Below are 19,219 nucleotides of genomic sequence, written 5' to 3' on the forward strand. Positions count from 1 at the left end.
GTACTTCCATGATTACCTCTTCCTCGCTGCCACCCTGCACTGAGTTACTGCTGTGCGGGAGTGTGCTTTTTTACTCTCTTATTTTTTGTGTTTCCCGCTTCCTGCTGCTCCACTGGCTAATTGGATGGCTCTCATATATATCTGTGAGTACGCCACGCACCGCCCCTAGCAGGCGTAATTCATGAGGCGGCGGGGCATCACTCTACGGAGGAATTACATACTCAAGATAAGTTGTGTGTTTATTGCGTCTTGTGCTAATGTGACGCCTTGCTGTGTGCACCTGCGCCGTGAGTGTGTGGCTGTCGCTTGCAGGTAAACATAGGCTGGATTCTCCTCTATTGTTCAGCTTCTCTGAGTGTTCTTTGTATTTATAATGACTTCAGGCTGCAACCGGAAGTTCTGTGTTTTTTTTTCTATTGACTCAGCGGTGTCTTATTAGCACACTGTTGTTGTGATATTGACTTTACTCGTTGGCAGTTATTGAATACGGCTTGGAAAGCCTTCTTTGGGTTTTGTAAACGATATGTTTTGTTTGGTAAGGGGATCCAAAGAGAAAGAAATGGAGTCTACATAATCTTGACTTTTGCGAAGAGGTAACAAAGACAAATTTAAAGATGAGGTTTGCTCGAGACTACTACAGAAGAATGCCTCGTGTTGGCGTAGAAAATGTTTGCTTACACAGTCATTCTTTTGTCAGGAAAAAAAAAAAAAAATTGAGATAAGTGAAGATTTACTCCAGTTTTCTAGGAACACGTACTGAAGTTATAGATGCTGCCGACATTAGCAGGAATATCAAAATAGACGAGCAAAGTTTGAATAGAAAATTTATGAAGGATATCGAAAGGTATGGAAGGAGCATCTAACAATATGTTCATGTCCTATTTCATCGATATGGATGGCATTATAATAAATCTCCATCAGTAAATGGCCGCTCATCCATAATTGAGGATGTAAGCCCATGACGCAAACATGAGAGGCAGCAAGGACTGTAATGTAAATGTGGTGTTCAGATGACTCCATTTTTCTCTTTCGGCAGTGCGAGCAGTCTCTCTTAGGCAAGATGGAGCAGGCCAGCACACAGGGAGGATCCTGGGAATACTGGCTCCTACCTTCGGTCTTTAGGAAGCAGTAATTGTTCAAGCAGTGATCTTGTGTTTTGGAGGAAAAAATATTGTGAATGATGGACCAGAGAATCACGGAGGACTTACGTAACGTGAAAATAATTCCTAGACGTTTTGATTCACAGTTTCAGTTCATGTTGTTTTAGAAAGATGCACCTGTCACTTGATCGAAGACATTATATAATTCAAAATCATCTTCCCAGTCTCAATGACTTAACACAGTTGTCACTAATTCATGCAGTGATCTATATGTTGATGCTCTGGATGTTAGAAATGCAGTAACAGAAGAAGCATCAGTGAATCAGTGTGAATCCCAACCCCACTTTTCAGCACATAGGTTAGTCATGTTAAGCCAGTTACGCCCGCTTTGTCTGGCCTGAGCTGCTTTCCCTGCAACTCGTAGGAGGGCGAACAAAACAGAGTAAAGCCAACACTTGCAGAGCGTGCTTTGTGTTGGGAATGAATTAATAAAATGGACAGAATATGAATGAGAATAAGCGGAAAGCATTTTACAGGTGGATGAAGGAAAGGGAGGAGGGAGGAGGAGGAGGAGGAGGGAAAGATGCAGTCAGCCAGTTCAGAGGAGCAGACGGCCGTGAAAATAGCTTTAGAAAGGTAAGTAGAAAAGCAAAGGCGCGGCGGAGCGTGAGCTACCCGGAAGTTAAACAAAAGGGAGCTAAGGAAACAAATACCGTCTTGCCTTTATCCTGGTAATAACTGCAGCGCGTGTGAGTGTCTTTCCTTACACACACGTACTCCATAGAAGGCTGAACGAGCTCTGTGTTTACTTAGCATCAGAAAAGCGGGGAAATTGTCTTCTTTTGTTTTTCTTTGTCTCTTCTTCTTCTACTGAGTCTACGCCTTCATTCCTTCGTTTCCTCGACTTTTCCTTTTCCTCCTCTCCATTCCTCTCGCCGTCTTCAAAATATAAACCAAACTTCATATCAGTCGACAAAAGGAAAGTATGTTGGCGGCAATTCCAGGTACCTGTCACTGCCCCTTCCACACACAAACACACACACACACACACACACACACACACACACACACACACCCACACACACACACACACACACACACACACACACACACACACACACACTGTAATATCAAACATCCATCTCCACCTACTCACCCACACCACATCCACCCCACAACTCCCTCCCTCCCTCCCCTCCCTCCCTCACTGCAGTATACTCTCGCTTAACACATTACGATTCTTCTCTCCGTGTTATTTTAAAATTTCACCTAAAAAAAAACTTCTTGCACGTTTCCTTCCCTTCAGGGGCGTACATTACTGCTTTTGTTCTGTCTCCCTGGCCCTTTGTGAGAGAGAGAGAGAGAGAGAGAGAGAGAGAGAGAGAGAGAGAGAGAGAGAGAGAGAGAGAGAGAGAGAGAGAGAGAGAGAGATGAACTGTACCACCTACCGAGAGATACTGAATCATAATATTTTCTTGCCCAGCGACGGCTCATGCACCTGTCGCAAGTCCAGAAATAACTGCTTGCTCGAAGGAAAACTCTTCCCCTCGACTCCCGCCCGTTTGGAGACTAAGGGAGGGGTCATTGAAGCAAAAAGTAAGTAGAAAACGGCTTCCTATTGACGCTTTCAGTAACCTTGCATTGAAACGCGAAAAAAGAACGAAAAGTAACTGAAAGCAAAATAAAATTTAATGTGAATGAAAATGGTAAATTAAGTAAAGTAATGAAAGGTAAGTAAATGAATCAGATAGATTTATGGATGAAAAAGAAATTAAGAATAAATAAATAGATTAAAAATATAGAAATAAGAAAAAAATAGAATAAAATAAAATAATGAAAATACTATGAAATGAGAAAAAAGTAAGTAATCAGTAAATTCAAAGAAAACAAAACTAAAACCAGCAGAGCAATACGAACCTCGCATAACGGGGTGACATTTAATTACCTTTAATTTCACAATGAACTGAATTTTTTAAAATGCTAAATGGCACGTACGTACATAATTTAGCTTAAATCATATTCTAATTATAATTATTCGTGGATTTCATGCATTACTATTATTTTTTTTTTCAGTCATGCGTGCACGAGCATATCTACTGACAATGCTCAATGCTCATCACTACTTCCCTAAAGGTTCATTGCGAGCCTCTGTGGTATATGTTATGAATGGAATATGTGTTTTTTTTCCGTATTTCAATTTACATTTATATTTCCATTTACTTAGTGTGTGTGTGTGTGTGTGTGTGTGTGTGTGTGTGTAAGATCCTCTAAAATCTCCAGAGGCTTAATAAGGTGCGGTTTGTCATTATTTTTACATGCTTTAAGGTTCTAATCTCGTATGGAAAGAAATAATAAAGTGCAATATTGAAGTGTTCATATCCGTGTAGCTTACCGTCCTCACCTCCAGCATGGTTATCAATTTTCTTCAATCTCAAGTCCTTTGATCTGCTAACAGTCTCCTAACAAAACCTGACAATTATTATATTTCAAGGTCACAGGAGTTAAGGTTGAGGGAAAACATTAAACACTAAGTAAGTAAGGCAGGTTAGTTCACTTTTGACCACAACTGTTTTCTCATGCTTCGTCAACTCAGGTATATTTCACTTACTCTAGGTTTTGAAGGTCATATGTATGGTATGGGTTACGTTCTGCGAAGTGTGATAAAATGGGCACAGTAATGTTTTTCTTTTACTGAAGAATGATCGCCATATCTCTTGAGGTCCCCAAATAGATCGATATGTCTAGGGTTTATACAATCTGATCTTTTTATATGCAGATTTTTCGCGTTATTTCATTTTTTTTTTTTTCATTTTTTCTGTATAAAGTGAACAAAAAGTGGTGGGCCGGGGAAAGCTGGTTTGATTGTTACTCTCAAAGAAATTCAGGGAGAAAAGTCTCCAATGGCATTTGAACATAAATATTATAGATGCCCTGCCTTTTGCTGTGTTATTTAATATTCTTCTACCTTTGTCTGTTTCTTCAAGTCTCTCTGAGCGTACGTAGTAGATTAATGAATTCCCAGACTTGTACTGTGATATTTCAGTGTATGTGCATTTTAAAATTTAATGTTATGTTTCGTTGGTTTCTTGAAGTTCTATATTTTCTTCGACGTATTTTTTTTATTTTCTTTCCTTTTACCATACTCCGAGGTTTCATTTTCCATTTGTTTTCATACCGGTTGTATCAGCTTTCGGAAGCCGCCCAGCCAGGTACGTGGTGGCCGACCTCACCCTGCCACTCGGACAGTGAGCTCAGTCCTGGGTTTACCTCGGGCCTGGCCGGAGGTGGCAGCGGCACTATACCTCTATTCAGAACACAGTTTTGTATAATGTACTCCAGTCATCCACATTATGTAGTTTTTTTATCCCGCATATTGCCATACAGTAATCAACTAGAACAAAATGGTGGCAAGTGATGAGATGGCGAGCAGCTTGGCGTTACAGCGTACCGTGCCTGTCTCCTCCGCCCACGTGCTGCACGGTCTGTCAGCTGCTTCTACCTTCAACTTGTACCTTGGGCTTTTCCTGGCCACCTGCTACCTGCTGCCTGCTGCATTGTGGCTTTCTCGGCTGTCGTGTTGGGCCGTCGTCCTCCGCCACACTGTCCCACGTGCGCTGGCTTTCTCCCCCTGACCGCATCTTAACCACCTACAAACAAATCTACCAACTTGCCACCCCCCCCCCCCCACACACGTATTTTTAAGTGAGTGTGTATTTGTGTGTGTGTGTGTGTGTGTGTGTGTGTGTGTGTGTGTGTGTGTGTGTGTGTGTGTGTGAGCGCCCATAGTGTTGGACTCAGTATTCTATGCCTTACTTCCTCAAACTTCCCCAAAGACCGGCTGTCTAAACTTAAAAAAATATTTTTTCGTAGGTGTAACGAAAGCAGTGGCCGGTGCAGGTGTGGCATTGTCTTGGACTGGCCGGTGTTTGTGTGGTATTGTTTGAAACACTGGAATGCTTGGGGCAGCGCGTGTACCCTTGAGAGCTTAACTTGTACTGGAAGCCTCTAGCGCAACGAAGGAAGTGGCGCGTAGAGCAAGGCATTGTCTGGGTGGATGCTGTGCGTTGCTTGAATGGCAGTATGACTTGTATTTCTGAATGGCGTTTTAATGCTGTCTTAGAAATACACATAAAGAAGGAACGAATATGTGACGAGGAAATGGTGAGATGAGGCATGATGTTACTATTAGCAACGGAGCAAATGAAATTGCCAGCTATTTCAGGCTGAAATTTCGCGTAATACAGACGTTTTACAAACACACTGTATTTCTACGTTCAAGCTGTAGCGAAACAGTTATTTTGTATTATTTATTTATTTATTTTTTCAAATCTCTTACAAATTTTGTTATAAAAAAATAGAAACGAAAGGAAGGAATCTGAAATATCTGGCTCACTCGGTTTGCTCTCTCTCTCTCTCTCTCTCTCTCTCTCTCTCTCTCTCTCTCTCTCTCTCTCTCTCTCTCTCTCTCTCTCTCTCTCTCTCTCTCTCTCTCTCTCTCTCTCTCTCTCTCTCTCTCTCTCTCTCTCTCTCTCTCTCTCTCTCTCTCTCTCTCTCTCTCTCTCTCTCTCTCTCTCTCTCTCTCTCTCTCTCTCTCTCTCTCTCTCTCTCTCTCTCTCTCTCTCTCTCTCTCTCTCTCTCTCTCTCTCTCTCTCTCTCTCTCTCTCTCTCTCTCTCTGCGCGTGGTGGAAGCGAGGGATCAGCACATCCGTGATCCGCTACTGTAAGAAGAGGAAAAGGAAAAAGATTATCCACTCACCCGCGCCAACACTCACTTAAGCACTCCGTTGTAATCACTTTGTGCAGCCTGTTTAAGCTGCAGTCTGTCCATATCGTAACCTTTTGTGCCGGGATGAGCAGGTGCACCTCGCAGAACGTGTACAGGGACTTGGCACCACCACCGGATTATTGAGGCGCGCTGCCGACGTGACATGCAAGCATTTCATTACTCCTTCATGGCGCGTGGCACTTCCGCCAGCCACAACCTTCTCAGTAAGACGGTTTATCCAGGGTACAGCAGACAGCCTTTCCTGCATTGCTACCGTCACCACCACGCTCTGCCAATCCCCTGTTGTATACATACTTGATATAACAATTTTGAAGATCGAACAGAGGCATACATAAGTGTGAAGCTGTTTTTGTTTCATCATATTCATCTCTGAATGTATTTCGGATATTGGTGAGCGGCAAAGAAGCTCCCAAGGGTCACCTGTTGTGTGGGCCACATAAAAAGTATTGGTCTTCCAGCGGCATGTTGCTTTCCATCTCACAAAGACACCCCTCTCTTTAATACTTTGGTTTCAAGTTTCTCATAAAGAATTAAAAGTTTTAAAATTTCTGAAAAAAAAAAAAACAGTATTGTCTCTTCCACATAGGAAGAGTATTTGTGTTTGGTGGATGTGTTTGATGTATTGCAGTGTAATCTGTTGCAGCACATGTGGCATCGACAGGCAGCGCGGGAAAGCTGGTGAGCGTGACGACTTGGAACGCTTGAAAAATAGGAGTACACTGGGTAGAGAATGGTGGCCGGGAAGGGACGCGGAGTGCTGTGAACCCTGCGTAACTTATGCAGCGCTTGGCTATTCATTGTGAGGCGGGACGGCCAGACGAATAGCCACGTCTAATCATGTCGAGGCTGAAGTTTGAATCCATCTTGGTGTGATGGATACATTCCTCACAGCCACCCCGCTTGTCCTGCACCATCGCCAGTACTGCGTGGACTGCGTGATCTCAAGGGGTGGTGGGTGAGACGCATAGGGAGTGGAGAAGAGTGCTTGAAGTGAGGAGCGAGTGGTGTGAGTGTTATGAGGTGTAGGATGGCATAGGTATGTGAGGTGGCGCGTGGCGTGGCGTGAGTGGACAAGTGGATAGGTGTGACATGGAGGGTGGATGAAGGTGGGCAGGGATGACAGTTCTGCTGGTGTGTGGTTGATGCGTGATACGTAACGGTGTGTCTGAATGCAAGCCACGTGTCGGTCACTGGTCTGGTCTCATCAGGCAGGTGTGCGTCAGGTGTTAAGTGGCTGAAGGACTTCTCGAGTACTTTTTTCTGCCTTTCCTTTTGACCGGGAGACGGAGGCGTGGCTGCACTTGAAGATGAAAAGTGTGCTGAAGTCATTGCATACATATGAGAGGGTTTCTGCTTCACTACTGTTAGTATATTACGTGTAGGAGAACAAAACTGAATGAAAACATGCTTATCTACCTTTCTTTTTCTCAGTTTTACTCCTATTTCACGTTTTATTCAGTGCAGTGATTACTATGAATTAAAATAGCTTTGTTCCTGACCACCCCTACTTTAGTCTTTGTTTTGGAAGGCCCGTGGTCAGTGAGGATAGAGGCTGTGGTGGTGATGCCTTTCCTGGGATCCCTTACTACTGCCCAGTGCACTTCGCTGAACACTGACTCAGTAAAACACTCACTGCGGGGAACTGCAGGAGGCGCTTTTGACCCTGAGTGTGCTGTGGAGAGAGAGAGAGAGAGAGAGAGAGAGAGAGAGAGAGAGAGAGAGAGAGAGAGAGAGAGAGAGAGAGAAAGGCAGACAGACGGATGGGCGCTATTGTTTGCTGGGCCTCAGTGTCCGGGACGGGGAGCGACAGGTCTGGCGGTCTAAAAACACACATTCGCTCTCCCCACGCCGGGTCTGCAAGCGCCGCTCACCAGGCAGGGCACGTCGCCGCACGGACACGTTCCCACTCATATTTTAAAGTGTCCATACAGTCAGTGCCACCTCCCCTCCCCCTCCTTTTCCCTCACCCCAATCAGCCCCGTCCCTTTCCTCCGGAGATGAACCTAATTAGCCTTACCTCATTACCCTTTACCGCCCTAACGACCCAAACTCTAACTTCTTCCTCTGCCTCTGGTGGTAATTTTAGGGGCGTCGCTCCTGCTACCAGATTAGGTCACTTGGTTACAATTTAAGTTTCGGGAGTTAATTTTACCAGATGGCTTGAGTTGTGAGCATCGGCAGTAGCAGTAGCGGCAACAACAACAGCAGTAGTGGTAGTAGAGATAGCGTTGGTGGTAGTAGCCAGTGGTGTGTGGGTGTTGTGTGGTACTGTTGTGGTGGTGGACGGCGGGAGCGACAGTGTTTGGTAGCGATACAGTGGCGGAGAAAAAACAGGCTGCGGTGTGATGGAAGTAATCTGATATTCACTCTACTTCCTCCTCCTACTCCTACTCCTCCTCCTCCTCTTCCTCCTCCTCATACCCCTACTCCTTCTCTTCCTTTTCTATCTCTTCACCACATCCTCTTCCTCAGTGTTCTTCTCCTCGCCGTTCTTGCTTCCATTTCTCTTCCCTTTCATCGCGTTTTTCTCCCCACAATTCTGGAGAGTAGTGAGTGTCCCAGGATGGTCATTATCTAGTGTAGCGAAGGTGATACAGAGCCTCGGGGGTAGGGCTTTCAAGGGGCGGAAGAGAGAGAGAGAGGGAGAGAGAGAGAGAGAGAGAGAGAGAGAGAGAGAGAGAGAGAGAGAGAGAGAGAGAGAGAGACGTAACAGCTCAACTTATCTTCATGTAATTCTAAACAAAAGCAATAATAGGCGACCACATGAGGAAGGACATGAGTGGACGCCCGCAACACGTCAACGAGTGAGGCATCAAGTAACAGCAAAGGTAAAGAGGGCGGAAGTTGGGGATTCTCTGAGTCTCACGATACCAATGACGCAAATCAATCCTTCACCTCCTCGTCCTCTTCGTCTTACTCGTGCTCCTCGTCCTCGTCCTCGTCTTCGTCCTCGTCCAGGTATTTGGGTATTGGAGGCTAAAAATTGGGATTACGATACCAATGACTCAAATGAATCCTCCACCTCCTTGTCGGTGTCTTTGTCCTCTTCCTCTTCCTCCTTGTCCTCGTCCTCTTCCTCTTCCAACGACCACACCTCGTTGAATACGCCGCTTTAACTCCGGTCAGCGAAGTTAAGCAACGTTGGGTCCGGTTAGCACTTGGATGGGTGACCGCCTGGGAACACCGAATGTTGTTGGTATTCGGACTTTTCTTTCCTTTGTATTCCTTTGTATTCCTTCTCCTCCTCCTCCTCCTCGTCCTCCTCGTCCTCCTTGTCTTCGTGTCCAAGTGTTGGCGACCCAGTGTACCCTCACCATCGCCTGATTGATCTACCGTCACCTGCACGCCACCTGCCCATTATTGCTCACTCATTGCTTATCAAGGAGTCTTTGCTGCCATGTAAATTTTGCCCCAGATATTTTAAGCAGCCTTTGTATTTGTGTTTGTGTGAAGAGGCTGGACCCCGGTGGATTATACAGAGCCCTTGTGGTGCTTTCTGTTTCGTGATAAAGGAATAAATGCTTGTGATTGTAGAGGGTGAAGAGGAGCTGCGAAGGTGGTGGTGATGATGAGGATGTGGATGTGAAGGAAGAGGAGGAAGAGGAGGAGGAAGGGAAGATGTGGGCCATGGATGAGAAGTAAGCAGATCCGTCCATACGTTGAATCATTTCCGCTGTAGTGTGAGCCTCCTGACACTCACACACACACACACACACACACACACACACACACACACACACACACACACGAGTACCACTAACACCATCTGTGAAACATGATCTTCCACACACACACACACACAAAAAGCAAAAAAAAAAAAAAGAAAGAAAAAGTGGAAAAGGTGACAACTACTTTACAACAACAACAAATACACACAAACAAATTAACATACCAAATAAAACAAACAAACAAGCATCGCATTACGCACCCTACACAACCAAATGTCATAGTAGTAGGTTGCTGAAAGGTCTGCAGCAACACTTCCCCACCCACTCCCCATCCACTCCCAACGACACATTACCAACCCATTACTTGATCCCATAACCACTCCACTTATGAGAGATGGGGAGGCGGATGGTGAGTGAAAGAGAGAGGTGTGAAGAGCGAGGGGACAGGGAGAGGTATCCGAGAAGGAAGAGGTGGGGAGGGGTAGGGGGGTGATGGTGATGGTTAGGAAGGTAAGGGGGGATAGGGGGGTCGGTAGAGATGGCCTCTACCTCGTAACTCGTCATGTACTTAACCAACTAAGTGAAGCCGGGCAGATGTGTGATTGTATTTCCTTTGCTTATTGCTGTCGTGTGTGTGTGTGTGTGTGTGTGTGTGTGTGTGAACGGTAAGGTCTACATGCGGTTCATATGAATGAGATGTATTTATTCATTAATACTGGTTTGTGTATAATCCAATTTATTCACTGATTTTCTTTTCCTTTGAAGATTGAGGGAAGAAAGAGGAGGAGGAGGAGGAGGAGGAGGAGGAAAAGTTAGTGGTGGTGGCAGTGCTAGTGGTGAAAGAGAAGCAGTAGTAGTAGGAGGGGGAAGAAGAGCAGGAGGAGGAGGAGGAGGCACAGGAAGAGGAGCAGGGCGATCAGGATGAGGATCAGAAGTCAGGTGTTTGCAATTATCACGGTGTTTGATGACGGTGATGGTGGTGGTGGTGGTGGCGGTGGTGGTGGCGAGTGGTGAGAGGTGAGGGGCGTGCAGTAGGGGAGGAGAATTAATACTCTATGTGGTGTGTGTGACCCTCTATGTCCGGGGTGCAGTTATTGCCTCATCCCTCCCTCCCCTTCTCTCCTCCTCGTCGCCGTCCTCCTCAACGGTCTCAGTTTCGAACCCTCCGTCCCACGAACTGATTATCGTTAGCCGTGTAAGGGAGAGTTGTTTAGTCGTCCCGTCAAGGGCACCACTAGCGAGGCGGTGTACCGTGAATCTCACAATGCCCGCGGTACTTAATTAATACTTCTTTTTAATCTACCGGTGCACGTGGTTGGGTTGTCTGGCGGTTTCCTGCTTGTACTCCCACGGTAATTCAGTTAACGCTTTCATTATCGCTGGATTAGATGTTACGTTTGCTTCTGAGTAATACAAATGAGTCTGTGTGAGTTTTTTTGTATGTGTTTGCTTCACGTTAGTTTACTTAAGCCTCTTGCTATTACTGGATCAGTGGTCACATCTGCTACTTCTTCGTCTTCTAAAAGGCAGTGAACTGTTAAAAATTCAAAGTACACAATACAAACTAAGTTGTCGATTTATGAAGAAATTTTAGGCAAAAGTAATGAAACGCCTAAAATTATGTTTCTCCACATCAGGCAGAATAATGTTGAATGGATAAAAGAGTAGTTGACAGAAACTAGTTGTCGATTTATAAAATATAATCCTAAGCAAAGGTACTGAAACACTTAAAAGTATGTTATTCCACGTCAGGTAAAATTATTCTAAATGGATAAGGAAGCATATTTTCGCGAAGTTCACACTATATCAATCAAACGTTATTAGTTGAGAAGAAATAAGACATTTTGACAGACGTCTATGAAAGAGAGAGAGAGAGAGAGAGAGAGAGAGAGAGAGAGAGAGAGAGAGAGAGAGAGAGAGAGAGAGAGAATAAATAAATATATATATATATATATATATATATATATATATATATATATATATATATATATATATATATATATATATATATATATATATATATATATATATATATATATATATATATCTTTGCTTTTTAACCTTTTATTTATATGATCTGAAAGGACATCGTTATTCAATCACCCTCAGGAAGAAAGAAAAAAAGTAAAAAAACATCGCTCTGATTTATTGCCAGTCACATTAGCTAAAAGGAAATGTCACGACGATTTGTCTTGAGACGCGTGAGTATTAAGGAAGTGACCTTGAACCAACGAGTCTTACTGAGATATAAATAAAATAAGACAAAAACGAAAATTATATTGCTATCCATCTACACTGTTTTAGAAAGGAAGGTAATGGTAAAATATCGGTTACCGAACTGACAGAAGTCTCACCAAAGGCTTAGCGGTATAACGAATCACACTTTGAGTCACAGAAAATAAACAAGATCAATTCGAAAGAGTAAAGAAAAAAGAAGAGGATATATGGAACATGTGAATTTCGGTACAACTATGAATTTCCTATTTACGGTCAGATAAAATGGGGCCGGTGTACCTGAGAGGAAAAGGGTCAGCAGAAATGATATACTCGTATTGTAGGTGACACGGGACTGGCATAGGTCACAATAAGTATTCAGTAGTTCAGTAAGTCACACAAGCCTTGTCGTTGGTCACAGTGCTGCTGAGTCACGATAAACAGCAGCACTCAAAACTATCTTTAAAGTGTGATGCGAACTGTGGAATAGTGAACATCTTGAATCATGCTGCCTGATCAAGTGACGCGTTGGTAAGGTTGGTATGCATGGCTTGACGTTATACTGATATGCTGATCCATTTCCCAGGTCATAATATACGGCCCTAGTGTTGGTAGCCCTAGTGTGCAGGGCTACCAACTGTTGCCAATGTAATCACCAAGCGTGTCAAAGGATATGGTCCATTGTGTTAGAATGTAGACTTTAAAAAAAATAAAAAAAATAGTTTTGGAAGCTACTGTACACACTATGGGTAACATTTAGACAACTGAGTGAGGAGAATGGTAAAGAAACTCAGGCAGGGTTATGAGTATTCTATTATTCCCTTAATCTCATGGCTTTTGTTGTTTCTCTTTTTGCTTGACGAAATATTCTGATGGGGTGCAAGTTTAGAATGTAATTTTAAAAGGCACGGCAGACATCAGAAAGAGTGATCGAATATTTAAGCTTTTAACTACTGATATTCATACTTTCCTCAATAAGATCGTACAAATTTACTCAGTTATCAAGTGTCATAGCAGTGAATGATTAAAAGGCTCGAATTCACAATATTCAAATACAATACTCAAACATTCTGGAACATAACAGAACATTTAATCTCACTGAAAGCGCAAAGGAATATAAGAGTAATCCCGCGTCAGCTTGTTTCCTCGCCACTTTTCCCACCAGCGTGTCATAACCACGATCACCTCACTCGAGAATCCCATCATCATAACACAATGTCGTAACGGTGACCACGCCGGAGCATACTCATCATTATGGCCTGCAAAGGAGTCGTGTAGTTTGGGAATTACCGACTGAAATAGCAGGTGCGAGGCTCTCTTTTAAGTCATTTACATATATTACACTGAAAAAGAAAAAAAAAGAAAAAAAAATAGAGCCACTCGTTAATAAGGTTTAGTTCTGCGTGCGACTTTTTTTGTGTACCTGTGTAAGCCTGCAATGTAATTTTCCCCAGTTTTAATTATTTTTCCAGCAAAAGTAAGGTCGTTTAATGCTTTTTCTTACTTTTCTTTGTCAGTATTCACATGAATCTTGTTGTGGTACTCTGCAGTATTCTTTCTTTATAGGACAATTTTTACCCTTATTTTTTTTTATTAATTTATTTTTTTCTTACTCACGTAGCTTCCTCTTGTGGACGTTTTAAAATTATAATGGCATATTTTTAGTCTGCACTCTCGTACACTTTTACGCTTTTTTCCAGGTATTACATTTAGGTTCCCGTCACTGACTGAATGTATTTGCCATTTATGCACCACTTAGTTCCAATGAAGTGTTCAAAATATTTAGCATTCAGTTTCAAACGTGCAATTCCCGAACCCATTAGGTATTCTTTGAAATCACTAGTATACGTAGATTGGAGCATTGCGCTTTTCACTACAATCACTGACTATCTTCTTCCTGCTCCCTAAATGAACTCTCCCACCTCAGGTTTCCCAGTTCTCTGTAATTAGGAGAAGCCAATGCCTTGCGGAACAACACTGAGTGAACATTCCGTCTATTCTTCTCTTCTTGCTATGATCCTTCTGTTTCTTCTTAATTATATTTTTTTTCTTTCCCTCAAAACGACATTCCTGTGATCGTAACTTTACTCTTTCTTTTTTTTTTATCCTGCCCCTCGCGTGTGGTAGTTATGTCCTCCACCTCCAAACAAAGGCAGTGTCTGTTTGCGCTCCGTGACTCGGCTAACAGGGACCCCAGAATAATAATTCCCAGATTTCCGCGGCACTGTTATTGTTTCCGTGTTAGCGTCGCATCACGTGCCTCCTGGTGTCGAATCCATTATTGATATTAATTTTCTGCGGTGTTGAGTCGTGCGTTATATCAGTTTCTCATCCAGAAAGCGAATAATGTATAGCATAACCGGTACCTAAAGCCATTACCCAAGTGTTGGTTCTTGTGCTTCCCAAACTGTGTGGGGGATGCTGTATAACCTCGATGTTGCGGCGTCTAATACCAGTCAGCGAGCCAGCCAAATTGATTGATGCTTTTCCATTAAGAGGAATTCCGCAATTTTGTTTCCTTTTTTCTTCTTATTTATTGAATCGTGCCAAATCTTTTTCCCGACTTGTCTTCTATTCTTGCGTCGATAAGAAACTCAAAAGTCTTGCCAATTCCAATTCTAACACCTTTTGCGAATTTCATTTCCCGCACAAACCACGTATGTTTCCCTTTTTTTTTTCCTTCACTTCCTGCCTCACCTTCACCCTCCTTCCTCTTTTTCAATCCAAACATCGTGAAGGCACAACCTCGCCTCTTCTTCCTCCTGCTCCTTCTCTTACTGCTATATCAGGACGCGGAATCCTTTAAATTTTCCTTCCCTTTCACTTCCACTTTCCTTACCTCTGTATCTTTTTGAAACTCTTCCTCTAACTTTTCGGGAGTGGGAATTGAGCGGGCACTTTTTCTACTCTTTTGTACCTTTGGCCAGCCTCCCTCGCACGTAGGAAAAAAAAATTGTACGTCTTAAAGATAATGTGTCACCAGCTCAGGGAATGAAGCTCTGAAGGTATATTCGTGGCGAGACAGTATCTTCTGTGGTCGTAGAAATTAACGAAACAGGACGTTGGTTTTTATTTACTATTACACTGTTTACTTTCTGGCAATGTTTATTGTAATTTACTTTCTTTGCGTATGATGATTATTGAAATTTCTCTCTCAGTCTTTGTGAATGTACGTCTTCTTCCTTCCATTTAATAAGCTCCAGTGGAAGTAACTCGGGTTTTCAAGGAAGCTTCTTTTTTATATAATTCTAATGATACTTTAACAACTATTCTGGATCATGAGTGGGGAAAAAGAAAAACATCCATCTGACTAATAATCTGTTACTTATGAAAATAGTCGTGATGAGAGAATAAAATGTTTAAGAATGTGAGCCAAGTTCTTCATCTCGTGTGCTGGAAAGGTTTCAATCACGACGCTGGATGCAATAAGTTCTCTCATGATATATATATTAATGCACTTCTTTGTTTTGAAATTGCTCACTTGCTGCCTATTTTTTGATACTGTGAATGGAAGGCGAGATTATTAAACCGTTCTTTGAATCCTCTGGTAACGAAAAATAAAACAGATGAAAGGCAGAAGAAGGTTTTTTGTTTTTCATATATGAATGTAATCAGGTCACGAGAATTATATTGCGTCAACTCTTTTAATGAGACACGTTCCTGCGGTAATTATTTTCCATGCCTTTAATAAGATTATCATGCTTGTGGCGTTCTCTGTATTGGATTTAAATTACCGTGTATATGTGTATACAACGACCAGTGATGCACAGTATGATAAAAAAAATCTGTGCCGGATACGATTAGTAGTTAACGATAAATGCCACACTGTATAGCTTTACTTCACGCAGGGAAATTTGTCTTACGATTTTTGAACTCAGATAATTTTCCACGAAATATTCACCCTCTAATAAATTGGTTTAGGTTAGGTTAAGTTAGATTGAGGAAATTTATCATTAGGTTGGTTTTTCATGGAGGAGTCTCCGTCTGTGGTTGACATTTACTAAAGTGGAGTTTCTGTGGATGCATGACAAATATTGGATTGGTTGACGTGTTGCACAGTGAGTCTGTGCAGCAAGTGATGCACCGCAATGATTCGGTTTTTGAACAGGTCTATAGAAAATGTTTTTAGTAATTAAAGGAGGAGCACCGTAAAACTAAAAACTCTTGGCATGATAAGGAAAACTAAGACATTTTAAAAAGTTATTTGCTCCATAAAAAAAAAGAGTGCTGCATGTTTATTTTTACTTGTATGCAATTTTCTGACATTTGAGATAAAAAGGCTTTTCATATTGCTCCAAACGCTTCTTAAAAATCATTCACACACACACACACACACACACACACACACACACACACACACACACACACACACACACACACACACACACACACACACACACACACACACACACACACACACACACATACACACACTCCCTATAGCAGTCGTGCAGACATTTTCCAGGGAAGCCAGTCACCCTGCGATGAAGTCGCTGCGAAGTCGATCATTCTTCAGTTGTTCAAGGTCACACGCCAAGCACTTCACGGCCACAATGGGTTTAATTAATGGGATGCACGTCTGTGAGTCCCGGCATGGTGTCCCTCCTTTGTCATCTATCAGCGGCGGATTTTTTTTCCAACGCAATATTTCAGTAATTATGGAGGATAATCCTTTGCTGGAAGCTGTTGGATGATTATACCACACGATGATGCTTATGATTACTGCTCACCTATCAGTAATGTCTTTCACAATTTTTCTCGTTTAACAAGCTCGTTTTCAGAATTAATACACCTCTCATAGTCTTTAATCTAACATTAAGTGCAGTTTATGGGCGAGTCGTATTGTAACTGCAAATTACATTTCATGATTATTCCACAAATTGTTGGACACCACCGCAAATTGTTTGGTGTTGACCCAATTACCTCGTCAGGTCTTAGTTACTGTTGTTGTAAATTAAGCTCGTGGCCGCGCATCCCTCTGATAGATAGAGTTGAGTCTCAGTGTCAAGAATTGTGCAGCCAAACCATGAACTTGAATTGCCTCTTGACATCACCTTCATCCGTGCCTTACCTTTTAACATACCGAAGTTTCTCCTTACATTTCTTAGTGTGCCAGGAGCTCTGGCCAAGGGCCTCAAAAAAGCAGAAAAAAAGGTTCACTGAAGGCACCCATCACCAAAGAGTACAGACAAAAGGATTATCCAAAAAAACAGAGAAGTGATAGTATTCATCTTGACTTTTTTTTTTTTTCTAAAGCCAACCTGTTTACCATTACTGATTAATCCCGTGGATCTGTGAGTACCATGTTTTCTTTCTGAACCATCCATACCCTCCCACACATTTTGCTGTAGCTCGGGGCATGTCAAGGCATGGCTCCTGAGAGGCTCCGCTTCCCGCCCACCTTACACTGTTCCTCTGCTCTCCTTTCCGTCACTGATACTGCCTCCGTCTTCATCGCTCCGTGTATGCCTCGCCTTTCGTTTTCTGTGTATACATTCCATTTTTTCCCCTTTTGTGCAGTATAATAATGTTTTCTATGCTCGGATTTCTCTCTCTCTCTCTCTCTCTCTCTCTCTCTCTCTCTCTCTCTCTCTCTCTCTCTCTCTCTCTCTCTCTCTCTTTTTTCAAAAGAATAGTCTTCTTGACCTTTTTCTGCCTCCTCCTCCTCCTCCTCCTCCTCTCCCTCTTTCCCCCCTTTTTCCCTCCCTCCTACACGCTTTCCTTCCGCCTTCCTTCGCTTGTCTCTTTCGTTACCACCTCACTTCTCCCTTCTTTTCATACTCCTCCCTTCTATATTCCCTTCTCTCTTTCTACTTTTCCTTCCCTTCCCTCCCTCCCTTCCCCCTCCACTCCCGTCCCTCCACTTCGACCTTCCCTGGAACGCTGAAAATAACCGGCTTCCTCCCTCCCCTTCCCCACCCTTCCCTTTCACCTTCCCATTACCTGCCCTTACCTGCCATCATGTCACGGCCCCAATAGGCTTCCCTCATGGCTAGGTTTCGTCTTCTATCAAGAGTCCTTTCGTCCCTCCATCACCAGAACCTCGCAAGTTTTTTTTCCTTTATTTATTTATTTTTATTTTTTTTATGGTTATTTTGCTGTGGCTTCTCCGTATCAGGTGCGGGGAAAATGTTCTATAGTTTGGCGAGTACTCGTTGGTTGGTCTGCTGGTTGGTCTGTGTATGTTCTGGGGAGGGTGAGGGTGTGTGTGTGTGTGTGTGTGTGTGTGTGTGTGTGTGTGTGTGTGTGTGTTGCTTGTTTTTCAATTTTTGTAGGTTTGTTTTTCACCACTGTCCCGTCTCGTTATATGAAATTGTTCCACCTAACGCTGCTCGATAGAACGCCACTTGCTTGCTCATATTCTCTCTCTCTCTCTCTCTCTCTCTCTCTCTCTCTCTCTCTCTCTCTCTCTCTCTCTCTCTCTCTCTCTCTCTCTCTCTCTCTCTCTCTCTCTCTCTCTCTCTCTCTCTCTCTCTCTCTCTCTCTCTCACTAACGATGTGGCCGCCTCCCTGTCGTGTTCAAACTCCATTACAATAAATTGCTCGTGTAAATTCCTTCCATAACAATTAAGTATTTATATCACTAGTTGGCACCTGATACGCTCCCATTAGTAACACTACACACTCTTTTCGTTCTCTCCCTCTCTCTCTCTCTCTCTCTCTCTCTCTCTCTCTCTCTCTCTCTCTCTCTCTCTCTCTCTCTCTCTCTCTCTCTCTCTCTCTCTCTCTCTCTCTCTCAACCTCCTCCTTCATCCCCACGTCTTTTTCCTGTCACTTGACCTTTCCCTTACTTCCACTTCTCCCCTCTTCCTCCTTATCCTCGCTTTTCGCATCCCCTCTCCCTTCTCTTCTTCCTCCTCCTTTTCCACCCGACCCTGTAATCATGGTCCCATATAAACCCCTTCTTTAATCTGGTCTCTTCTGCTGCTCCTTCTGCCTCTAACCCCAGCAGGTGCTCTAATTACCAGTTCACTAGGGATGGCGGAGATCGGAGAGGCAGGGAGGGAGGGGTAGGGTGAGGTTACTTCGCCTTAATGAATGTAGCGTGAATGTAGCGGCTAAGCTTGAAACTTTTCCTGCACAAAAGATGGGGGGTAGACTGATGCCCCTGCTCTTTTGTTGTTTAGGGACGTAATATCAAAACTACCAGATGTTTTCTTTTTTTATTTTTATTGGCAAACAACGACCCAAATTGCGAACAGTACACCGACGTTGTCAGTGTGTTGCAATTGCCTCCATGTGCTGCTCTCAAAATTGCTGGCAGTATCGGCTCCACCGCCACCACCACTACCACCACCACCACCACTACTAGCACTACTACCAGCCTCGACTCTATTGCAAGTATCCACACCTGCATTGTGGCTCTTTATATTATTGTGCGGCGCCTACCACACTCATTTCCTTTCCATTACAAACCAGGAGTCTTAACCTGTATTGTGGGTGTTTTTTTT

The 19,219-nt window shown here is 43.2% G+C and overlaps 1 protein-coding gene and 1 pseudogene across 1 annotated transcript in view; one reads left to right on the forward strand and one right to left on the reverse strand.

Annotated features, from left to right (window-relative positions):
• LOC135109425 (octopamine receptor Oamb-like) overlaps positions 1-19,219 on the reverse strand; it is a 245,230-nt gene that overhangs the window by 193,030 nt on the left and 32,981 nt on the right. The window lies entirely within an intron of this gene.
• On the forward strand, positions 8,967-9,085 carry LOC135115440 (5S ribosomal RNA; annotated as a pseudogene).

The sequence above is a fragment of the Scylla paramamosain genome, chromosome 2, assembly GCF_035594125.1.
Source record: "Scylla paramamosain isolate STU-SP2022 chromosome 2, ASM3559412v1, whole genome shotgun sequence".
In the NCBI taxonomy this organism is placed as follows: Eukaryota; Metazoa; Arthropoda; class Malacostraca; order Decapoda; family Portunidae; genus Scylla; species Scylla paramamosain.